At 34.4% G+C, this 12,430-nt stretch overlaps 1 long non-coding RNA gene across 1 annotated transcript in view; it reads left to right on the top strand.

Annotated features, from left to right (window-relative positions):
• LOC106559348 overlaps positions 1-9,484 on the top strand; it is a 38,936-nt gene extending 29,452 nt beyond the window's left edge. Inside the window, exon 4 of the long non-coding RNA XR_005365149.1 lies at positions 9,067-9,484. This is a non-coding gene — a long non-coding RNA (uncharacterized LOC106559348). The remainder of the gene's footprint in view (positions 1-9,066) is intronic.
• Positions 9,485-12,430: the final 2,946 nt, after the last annotated feature.

Below are 12,430 nucleotides of genomic sequence, written 5' to 3'. Positions count from 1 at the left end.
TCAGCGAATTCCCCTTGGTCTCAGACAGCCAGGGAGGGACCCGTTGCAACCTAAGCACCATCAGAAGACCTGTTATCATGATCTGGTTTCAGCATTACTTGAATGTCATCTGATCATTTCCTTCGTCCAATTTGGATACCACGATTGACATTTGTCAAACTTTTTTCAAATCTGAAAGAAGCAAAGGAACATGGCAGCTAATTGACCCCAAGCCTCCAGGGCATGGACTTCAGAAGTGATTTGCCAGACATGACAAATTAAAACCATGACTAGAATGCTCTGTGTTTCTAGAAGTTTACGTTTTTAAAGGGTTTTCATGCTATCATCTTATTAAATCCTCATAAAAGCTCTCAAGTGGATAAAAAGGGAAATATTACTCCCATCTTCAAGAGAGGAAATTAAGTTTGGAAAAGAAAGACACCAGTGAACCCTTGAGTTAAAGGGAAATGTCATTTCAGTAAAAACATTTTGCATAACAAGTCCAAGACTACAATGCAAAAGCACGCCTAGGGAAATCCTTTATTATTTTATTTTATTTTATTTTATTTTATTTTTTATTTTATTTATTTTATATTTTATTTTTTTATTATTTATTTTATTTTATTATTTTATTTTGTTTTCATATCTCATTGATTTTATTTTAATCATTGCAATCTGTGTATGTTGTTGCTGTAACAGTTAGTCTCTAGGTGGTTGGCCGTTTCTGCACAGACTCCTCTGGAGACTTTGCAGATGGTTTTAGGTCTCCAGGTGTCTCTACACACAGCATGTTACTTGGATCAGCAGAATTCCTCTGGGCCTCTTGGTTCTGCTCTAGATGAAGCTTATTTTGTTTACTGTCTTTATCAGCTGTTGATAACAGACAAATCTGTGGGTCCTGTTTCTCTCATGTGCTTCTTGAATAGGTGGTAGAGATGTCAGAGGGTCTTTGGCTGCACCAGCTCACAGGGGCATCTCTACCTGCCTAGTGGTCTTGTCCACCTTGGCACTGTCCCTCCACTTGCATTGACAGGGGACCAGCCTCTCCTTCCTTTCTTCTCTTGTGATTGGTTATTAGCCCCTGATGATCAGTTGTGGGTGGTTGTTTCCCGCTTGTATTTGGTGGTTCAATATATCTGTTAGGTTCTCATCCACGTTGAAGCCAAACCGTTGAGAAGTTATTTATTTTTAATGTAATTATATTATGGAAAAGAAACTATCTTGCTTTACTTATTTATTTATTTTTTTACCATCTTGCTTTAAAATAAAAATAAAAGACTTGGATTTCAGTTCAATATTTATCCTTCAATCTCCATTCCTCAGTAGTGCTATTCATACTAGCCTGGTTAACAATCTTTAATTGTGTAAAATCTAATAGTGACTTTTTATTCAAATAATATATACAGACGTATGGCATTATTATGACTCAATGAAGCTGATGATTTTCACTTTCAGTGGGGTCATGAGAGTCTGCACTCAAGGCCCTGGCAAAAACAAAAACAAAACAAAAACAAAAACAAAACCTTCTTTTCTTTCTTTCTTTTTTATTTTTTTACATTTTGTTTACCTATTCATGAGAGACACACAGAAAGGCAGAGACACAGGCAGAGGGAGAAGCAGGCTCCCTGCAGGGACCTAATGTGGGACTTGATCCCGGGACCCCAGGATCATGACCTGGGCCGAAGGCAGGCGTTCAACCAGTGAGCCCCCCCGGTGCCCCAGAATCCATCTATTTTTAAGAAATGTTTGCAAATTACTCCACACAAATTACATACACGGGGATGTATTATAAGCATACATACTTATATCTCAAAAATAGATTTAGTCTCTATTAGTAAATGTCTGGAAAATAATATTTGATTACTTGTAACTATTGCTACAATAGTTTCATTACTATTATATTCATAACTATTATATTTCATTACTTGTAACTATTGCAAGTTAAAATATTCCCTTTTTATGGCTTACAATACATTGACTCTATTTCTTTCTGTTCTTTTCTTGTTGGAAAAAAGAAACAACCAGCCACCACCATTTCTAAAATAGACTTCATATCTCTGATGACTATTTTTAAATTACTTCTCAATTTTTCTACCAGGCTAAATTACCTCTTTTATTTTAACATTTTTTTTCCTAATAGGTCTTGTTTTTCAACCTTTGCTCATCCCCTTTGCTTAACCCTTTCTAAACTTACTACCCATATTAAATTGCAATTGATTCATTCATTTGGGTGCCTAGTGGACATACAGAACTCTACAAAGTGTCTTTCATCCATATTCTTGTGATTTCAGCCAAGTACAGAAATTTTGATATAAATTTAAACAGCATTCTCTATAATGCATTAGAGGTTAAAAGATGAAGCCTGTGAAGGTTTGACTTCATCAGATAAAACCTGCCCTCACTATTGATTTTTAGGTGAATGGAGGACTGTAATTCACAGTGTCATTGATCATTCAGAAAAGTATTTTTCTTTCTCATCAGATCGCCCATGCATCTACAACTTCTAGGTTTCTGTGACAATATTTAAACATCTCCCTTTCACAAGTGTAAGAATGAGAGAAGAAACAAACTCTACAATTCAGATCTGTTCTGTATATACCAGTTTGTCTGTTTTCGTTGGCAAGGTAAGAAAAAAAGAAGGAAAGAAGAAAGAGAAAGAAAGAAAGAAAGAAAGAAAGAAAGAAAGAAAGAAAGAAAGAAAGAAAGTTAAGCAACTAGCCTGTTGTTTTGTTTTAACTGACAACTTTTTTTTTTCCTTAATGGCCTGAAGCATTTTGACTAAACTTTAGTTAAAAATAGTCACGTTTGTATCAGTGGACATAGACTTTAATTTTTTTTTTTTATTTGAAGCAAGAAAGTCAAGAGTTCACATTTTAGCTTTCAAAGTTGTCTATCCTTCCTTCAGCCTCTTTTCCCTTCTCATTCTCAATCCAAGATCATTAACTAATGCTACTAGTCAACTAGTTGCTAGCAAAACCACCTTCCATATACTTCACAGGAATGGCTATTCAACACTTTTCCCCACTATAGCTACTTTTTGGTACCTGTTATAGAACTGTAACTGCTCACCCTCTGGAGCCCACTAATGAGTTTGCTCCCAACAAGCTATGTGACCTGTTTAAGTCAAATTGCCATTTTGTTTCTCAGTTTCCCCATCATCTCTATTTAGCTTCCAAATTGGTCTAGTGCATAAATTAAAGGCAGACTATTGCATATAAGATTCGTTGCACATTGTCTAGCGTGTAATGAGTACTGCTAAAATAAATTCTATTAAAATACATAATATTCATCAATGTTATTAATTCATAAAATGAAAAAAAAATCATAAAATGGAGACACCCAAGCATAGTGAGGCAAGGCTAGTTACTATAAATGATAATCCCCAACATCCTCAACAAGTTTGTCATGGTTTTAAAAGTTTAAAATTTATCTGAATATTAATCTAAATGAACTCTTTTTTTTCTTTAAAAGTAATACCATAGAGCCATAGAGGAAAGTACAAAAATATCAAAAAGCACATGGATCCCTTCTGATGAAACAGCAGTCTTTTTGGTTGTTAGACATGAAATTTACTGTTGCATAATTGAAAGGAACTGCTTCAGACAAAGAAACATGAAAATAAAATAGAATTTTTAGAAGTTCAAAACCTTAAATCTAATAATAAATTTATCTACCCTGCAGGTGACCCAACAGTCATGATTAATTAGATTCCTAATACATTAAAATTTCAAACTGCATTTTCAGAGTTTGAGGAAACATATCAAAAGTAGGTGGAAACATACTATAATTGCATCAGATTTAGAAAAGTATTGTGTGCTTTCTCTAATTGCCCCCTCCTTTGTAACAACATCAAGTTAAACATCATTTCTAAATTATCCTTATTTTACAAAAATGCCCACAATAAAAGATAAAGTGTATCTTCAGAAAGAAAGATCTTTCTCCTGCTAGGGTAATTGTCTATTTAAGGTAGTTTATTATAGACGTGTTTCCAGCTGTAAACTAAGGATTTGGGCAAATGGTTTTGTCCAGTTCCTTGAAAAGCCAACATTTGTTCTTTTTTGCTTTTAAAGCCTTCATGCATTTTTGCTATTCTAAAGTAATGACGTGAAATGCACAAAAGTCAGAACTACGGGTGTGTAATTGAGAAATTTATTCATATAATGGCAAGTCAACTAAAATTTGGTGGCTAAGTGTTAATAATAATTTGGGTATAGATGTCATGGAACTGATAAAACACAAGATTTCATAACATTTATGAATACTACATTATGTTATCCCTTCTAAGAAAATATCTGTACTTTCAATCTGGTCGTGACCTCCTGCTATATTGGAATGCATGCTGAATGGAGCACCAGGAGGACTAGCTTCTGGCCTTGGTGTTCCCGAGCAGCTCCTGAGACATCAGACAGGTGTCCATTCTGAACCTCCATGTCCTCACTAAGAAAGCTGTAGCATTTAAATAGAGAAAATAACTTAACGTGTGGCGTTTTGTTGGCTGTTAGATGAGAAATGGTATATGAAAACACCAAGTGTAAAGTGAGGCTCATGGTAATCATTCAGCAAGTATAAATTGCCCTTTGTCTGTTTGAATTCCCTTTCCTCTCTTTCCTCCCTTTACTCCATTCCCTTTTCTAACGTCTGGCCTATAGGTTAAACTATTTACAGATTATCTCGTTAGTCTCTAGGTTAGTTTCTCTATAGTCTCTCTAGAGCTCAAGAGAATATAACTTTGAATGTACTTCTGGTTTCCCTTCAAAATGACTCTGTAGAAGGCCAATAATGCAGTTGTCTTTTTATATTCTAGACATTTTTGTACATTATCTTGTTTTGTGCTTATATAACTGCAAAAAGAGACTTTACTAGGAGAAAGTAGGTGTACAAATTATGCAGAGTGTAAATGATATTTGATATTAGAACATATGCTAATGGAGCCCTGGAGCCTTGATACAGATAGAAGTAATGTGAGACAAGGATCAGTCTGAGATATTTTAAAAATATAAATATTCTTTTTCAAAGAAGAATAATTATAATTGTGTTGACTTCTTGAATTCTTTTAAAAAACAGTTAAATGCAAATCACTTCAAACATTACTAGTTTTTATAAAATACAGGTATTTAAAATATAATAAAGTGTTTATAATTTTATGAAATGTTTTCATATTTGCACCTGCAAACAATGTCTAAATAGCAATTAGTGTTGGCTGAGCCTGAACATTTTATGAGCGCAATAAAACTTTAGATCCCCAAATTAAAGCAGATTTTAAAGTTATATTTAGTATTAATTTTCAAACTCAAAATCAGCAATTCCCTCATTGTAATAAAACATAACACTAATGAGATGATAACTCTTAGACAAGATTACACTAATTTGAATAACAAAAATGCTATGTTTAAATTTTGATTATATTAATTTGACATAAGATTTGTCCTTTTTATTTATTTATTTTTTAGATTTGTCCTTTTTTGAAGGAATAAGTTTGTATACAATCCCTCCTCTTTACATGTCCCATCCTGCCCTATGACAATTTCATTTCTTTATATCTTATATGCTTCTTGTAAAGTGCATCTATTTTTTATAATTTCATAAACAATTGGTAATTTATTTTGGTTTACTGAACCTTATATATATAATTTCTACATGCTATTCCTTTAATTTGTCCATTCATGTATTCATATTTAACTGATTGTCTCCCATATGCTGATAGTGGGCCAATTGCAGGAAAGTCAATATGATGAGAGATGATTTAAAACCTTAGGAGCCCTTACTCTATTGAGGAAAGAACACAATATGCTATTCTGTATAAGAAATGACAAAGGAGAATTACAGCAATGAAAATAGTGTGGTGATGTTATAAGACTTGTCTAACTGAAAAGAAGAGGGAAGTAACACATCAACCATTTGTGTGCAAGCACTTAATAAGCATACAGTACACATTACATAGTAGATGGTGTTACAAAAACTGGCTCACAACATGAAGAGAAATAAAATTACCCATGAAACTTGAATTTCAGATAGAATAAAAATCTCAATGTGAAAGGAAAAACTACAAGGTAATTATATTAATATATGAGAGAACATTTTACTGACATGCTAGAAAAGGACAGATTTAAAAATTTTTCAAAAATATAAACCAGAAAAAAATTGATGAATATGCTTACATAAAAATAAAGGAAATCTAGTTGACAAACGTTACCATTATGAAAATTAATAGATGACGGATTGTGAGAATTTTCAGTAGCTAAACCCAATACAGGCATATATCTAGACGTATATAGATAATACTTCTGTAAACTCGAGTCCACAACAAAAAGAAACCCAATGTCACTACATATTCTGGAAGTATGGCATAACATCCTCCCTACAAATCCAGATGTATGAGTCATTTTTAAATAGCTTTTGCTAAGTTATAATTCACATACCATAAAATCCATCTACTTCAAGTATACAGTTCAGTTTACAACACTGTGGACGGGACTAGAAGGTATTACGCTAAGTGAAATAAGTCAATCAGAGAAATACAATTATCATATGATCTCAATCATGTGGAATTTAAGAAATAAAACAGAGGAGCATAGGGGAAGGGAAGGAAAAATAAAACAAGACAAAATCAGATAAGGAGACAAACCACAAGACTCTTAATCCTAGGAAACTGAGTGTTGCCGGAGGAGACGGGGGTAGGGAGATGGGGTAACTGGGTGATGGACATGAAGGAGGGAATGTGATGTGATGAGCACTGGGTGTTACATAAGACTGATGAATCACCGACCTCGGCCTCTGAAACCAATAATATATTATATGTTAATTAACTGAATTTAAATATAAATGAATAAATTATAAATAAAGTTTTTAGTTTTAAGATATTTTTATCAGCCCAAAAAGAAACCGATAGTGGTCATTCCACATGCTTCCTCTCGTCCTAGGCAACCACTAATGTATTTTCTGTCTCTACAGATTTGCCTATTCTAGACTTTTTGTAATCGTGGCGTCACATAACATGTAGCATTTTGTGTCTGACTTCTTTCTTCTTTTTTGTTTTTTTTTCTGACTTCTTTCAATTAGCATGAGCCTCAGGGTTCATCCATGTGGTAACGTGTGTCGTTCACTGCTTCATTCCTTTGGATTGCCAAATAAAAGTACATTGTACGGATGGATATACATTTTGTTTATCTATTCATCATTTGATGAATATTTATTTATTTATTTATTTATTTATTTATTTATTTATTTTAAAGATTCTATTTATTCATGAGAGACACAGAAATAGACAGAGGGAGAAGTAGGCTCCCTGCAGGGAGCCCGATGTGGGACTCGATCCCGGGATCATGCCCTGAGCCAAAGGCTGACGCTCAACTGCTGAGCCACCCAGCCAGGCATCCCAATGAACACTTAGGTTGTATCTTGGTCCAACAGTTGCCCCACCCGCTTCCTCAAAAAAAAAAAAAAAAAAAAAAAAATTCCAAATCCACCCAGAAACTCAGAATTGACTTCAGTTGGATATAAACTTTGCAGATATATTTAGTTGAGATGAGGTCATGTTAGAATGGGTTTTAAACCCAAAGACTTGTGTCCTTATAAGAAAAAGAGAGGGCACACAGAAACATAAAAAAGAAAGAAGGCCATGTGAAGGTGAAGGTAGAGACTGAGAGAGGTGATTTTAAGCCAATAAATGCCAAGAACTGCCAGAAACGATCAGAAACTAGAAGATACCAAGAAGGATCCTTTTCCTGCGTCTTTCAGAGGGAGCATGACCTTGCAGACACCTTGATTTCAGACTTCTGTCCTCAGTAACTGTGAGATACTACAGGTCAATAGTTTGAACCCACCCTCTAGTGGGTTGTGCTGAGTGTGCATTTTTCAAAGCAGTATTATTTTTATGCTCTTTATTCAGTTTGTGCTGCTTTATTACAGAAGCCCTAGGAAATTGATAGAGATTGTTTCACCACTTAGCTGTTATGAATAAAAAAAAAAGTACAAAAAAGAGCAGACAAAGTATGGAAATAACCTAAAATGCTACTTATAGAACAGTTGTTAAAGTCCCTTAGTAATCAAAGAGAGAAGGTGTCGCTCACTCCACAGCTAACAGACCCAAGAGTTGAAAATGCTAAGGGTTTGTGTGGAGGTGTCCATATTTGAGCGCCCAGTCACCGTAGACTGCTGTAGTCACTCTGGAAGACAATATGATTGTACTTAGTTAAATTAAATGAAAATATACTCCATAACCCAGAAATTCCTCTCCTAAGGATGTATCTCAGGAAAACTTGTGCACATATCCACAAAGGGCCATGTCGGCACCAGTCACTGAGGTGTCCTTTGCAGAGCTGAGGAATGGTTGGCAGTTTCAAAGGGTCTTGCTGGAGAATTCTGAAGTTCCATGGTTTGTCCAACACACAACCCAGTGTCCAACACACAACCCATACCCCGTCTGACAACACGGAGATGCAGACGTGCAAAGGGATTCGCCCGAAGCTGTCCAGCAGGGTAGAACCAGACCCTTCTACATCAAACTACTCCTTGGGTGATTATAAAGTTGTGCTAAAAGGGTAAATATTTAAATAGTCCTCTTACTTTTAAAATACCTTGTTCATCTTTTTGCTTATTGATCCTGAGCATAAAAATAATACTGCTTTGAAAAATGCACATGTGAAGAAACATAAAAAATGCTGTACATCATTGTTACTCTCACAGCTGTAGCTACATAAAAATATCTGATTTAGAAAAAATAAGTGACAATGCATTACAAGCACGTTACAAAAGGGCATGAACCGGATAAAGGCTTGGGATGAGGTCTGATTAGCTGCCGGTGTCCTGAAGAAAAGTGCTTGGGACAAAGGACACAGTGGGAAAATGTTGTAAAGGAAAGGAGACTACATAATACACGGCAAACAGTGTTAAGCAAAACATCTGGAGGGAGAAAATAAGAATAATGGTGAGTAATGGTGTGGAATTCCATGGGCACATGAGAGGCCAAGATCAGATGTCTTGAAGGGAGGCTTCTCTGAAACCGATGTGGAGAAGAAATCGACGAAGTTGCAGCATAATTAATATAAAAAAGGTTAGAAGACTAATTGGATTTGTTTGGATTTACAGCCAGGAAGCGTGGCCAGCAATGAGGAATTCGGGAGAAGCCGAAGTCTAAGGAATGACTCCAGGCAGATTGCAAGTTTGGTGGAAGTGCCGTGTTTTCCAGTAATTGTTCTATGGACTCAATCCTAAGATGTGTGTGATGTCATTACTTTCCCTTACAGACAAGGACATTAAGACAGAGAATTTTGGAAAATTCTCCAAAGTCGTTCAGCTAATATATGGAAGACCCTAGCTGTGCTTCAGGCAGTCCAGCTCTTGAACCCACTCTTAAAGGCCGTGCTAAATTGTTCCATTTCAGGACACCCGGGAGGCTCAGAGGTTGAGAGTCTGCCTTCGGCCCAGGGTGTGACCCCAGGTCCTGGGATCGAGTCCCACATCGATCTGTGCCTGTGTCTCTGCCTCTCTGTGTGTGTCTCTCATGAATAAGTACATAAAATCTTTTTTAAAAAGCATTTAAAAAAATAGGGCACCTGGGTAGCTCGGCGGTTGAGCATCTGCCTTTGGCTCAGGTCATGATCCCGGAGTCCCAGGATCAAGTCCCACATCAGGGTCCCTGCGGGGAGCCTGCTTCTCCCTCTGCCTGTGTCTCTGCCTGTGTCTCTGTCTTTCATGAATGAATGAATAAATACATAAATAAATAAATAAACAAACAAACAAATAAATTCTTTTAAAAAATAAATAAAAAATAAAATAAATTGTCTCATTTCTGGTTACCTAATTCCTGTGCATGTCAGGAGATCTGCTATTTTTACATTTCCTATACATAATGGTTCAAAATTCATGAACTGATCATTTCAAATATTACCTCCCTTTTCACTAAGATGATAGTTTCTGTATATAATTTTTATTAAACAGTTGTCCCACATCCTGTCTTTAGTTTTTCCTCTATGCGGTTTCTCAGCAATTAGAATATTTATATTCAATAGAATGTAATTGCAGTCTGGCAGATGTTTATTAATTGAGGAAAATGTAACAACTCGATCTTAATTCACCTTAGAGGCCATGAATGTGTATTGCCACACTAACAAAAAAGGCAGATAAAAGGGAAAGAAGGAAGGATGGAAAGAGAGGAAGGGAAGAAGGAAGGAAAAAAGAAAAGAAAATTTGTTGAAGATGAAAATTTCCACAAAGAAAATCATTAATAAAGATCTATACCAAAATTGTAAATTCTGTTCCTCAAAGGACATATTTAAGATATTGACTTGAGTGAGAAACAATATTTGCAACTTGCAAGTATCTCCTGTATTTGCTCTTTAACCCAGAAATTCCACTGCCAAGTATATATACACACACAAAGTCATGTACAAGAAAAATAGATAACTTTTTTTCTGCATTTATTGAGATGATATATTTTATCTCCTTCAAATTTAATCTGGTAACATTATGTTAATTGATACACCAATTTAAAAAAACTTGAATTTCTGAAATAAATCCAATAAGATAGGTTACATTATCTTTTTTATTCATTGTTGAGTTTGGTCTGTTCATATTTGGGTTTGCATTTTTCATCTATGTTCATGGGTGAAATTTGTATGGAAATCTATTTTCATGCATTATCTTTGTTTTTTATATCAAGGCCATGCTAATCTTATAAAACAGTTGATATACATATGTTCTTTTCCCATTTCTTAGAACAGTCGGTGTTGTATTAGAATCATATGCCCCTGGAAGTTATAATATTACCAATGCCATATAGACTAAGAATTTTCTTCAAATAAAATTTTTGACTACTGATTTAATTCAATGATTTAGAATATATAGTTCTTCCTTTGTCAATGTATAACTTGTATTCTTCTAAAGATTTGTCTATTTTGTATGAATTTTCAGGTTTATTAGTATAAAGTTGTTCATTATATCCTATATTAATTTATCAAATCTCACTGAAGGTTAGTCTATTTTATAGTAATATAAATATATTACTAAAATATATATATTTATATATATATATAAATATATATATTTAATATATATAATATATATTTATATACTTATATAATATATATTATATATATAATTTATATATAATATAACAATATAATAGTAATATCTATTACTGTCATGAACCAACTTTAGACTTTGTTGATTACATTTGGTAAGTTTTTCATTTCATTAATTTTACTTTTTACCCCTAGCATTTCCAGTCACCTACTCTTTGGACTTGTTCATTTCCTTTTTCTAACTTTTGAGTTTGTTATTCTTTAGCTTTTCTGCCTTCAGATTTTCTCCCTTAGGCAAATCCTGGACATTTTCTTCTAACACTTAAACCCAAGCTTAAATTCACTGTATTTTTCAACTGTCTTCAAGATAGAGGGAGTGACGTTTCTATTCCATATTTCCACATCCACTAGATCTTGGCTAGGTCATGCATTATTTCCTTAGTATCTTATCAAATTCTTGATGTTAAAAAAGATTTTATTATTTTTTAGTAGTCTCTAATATCTAAATTGTTCTTAACTTGATTGATGACTCTGATGCTCAGCCCAAAATATTATTGTAGACACAAAATTGTATTCTTTCCATAGGCAAAATCCATTCTTTAGGATTTTCTCTTAAGACTGGAGCTCTATTCCTATCTTTATCCGTGTTGCTCCTTTCCACACTCTCCCCAGTTTTTACTTTATTCTTAACAATGAAGCAAATATTAGATGCAATCTGCAGTGATTGTTTAACTGATGTAAAAATGTGAAGGCTTCTTTTTCTGCATGTGCCCAGCCAGTGGTTCATTATATTTAAAATTGAAGCTTTTATCATCCAAAATATTATACCTTTTTTCATGGTATCATAGCATGCCAGTGCTGAAACAGACAACCTTGAAACCTCTTTGCTCTAAAATTAAAAGATTTATTTCTCACTCAGAGGTCAGTCCAATCCACCCTTGACAGCCAGGTTCCACGTGGTGATTCAGGAATCCTTGCACCTTCCATCTAGTAAATTCTCAAATCTTCCCACTGGATCCTTTGCAACTGTCTGAGAAACAAATGGGGATTAGAGGATTCTCAAGGGATTAATTAGTGTTTTGCTTCCTTTTGAACTAACTGACCATGAGCTTTTCATCTTTCTTCCTATTTTTGAGATATCTTACATTAAAGATGTCATTCTGGCAATAAGCACTGATTTCAGCTTCCAAATTAGTACAAGTTGTTCTTCATTTATTATTTAAATTCACCTACCTCTATATATTCAGATTTTTGGTAGTATATGCATCCAATAATTCCTGATAGAATGTTTATTATTCATAGCAATACAATTTTTTTTAAATTATAACATTTGACTCCACTAAAGTTTGTAGGTTCCTGCAAAGAAGACTTATGTGGTCTCTACTCTTACTTGCTGTTGATCTTACCTCTATTCCCACACATTGTGTGCT

This window comes from Canis lupus, chromosome 10, assembly GCF_011100685.1.
Source record: "Canis lupus familiaris isolate Mischka breed German Shepherd chromosome 10, alternate assembly UU_Cfam_GSD_1.0, whole genome shotgun sequence".
Taxonomy (NCBI): domain Eukaryota; kingdom Metazoa; phylum Chordata; class Mammalia; order Carnivora; family Canidae; genus Canis; species Canis lupus.
This window is presented reverse-complemented; position numbering and strand designations above follow the sequence as displayed.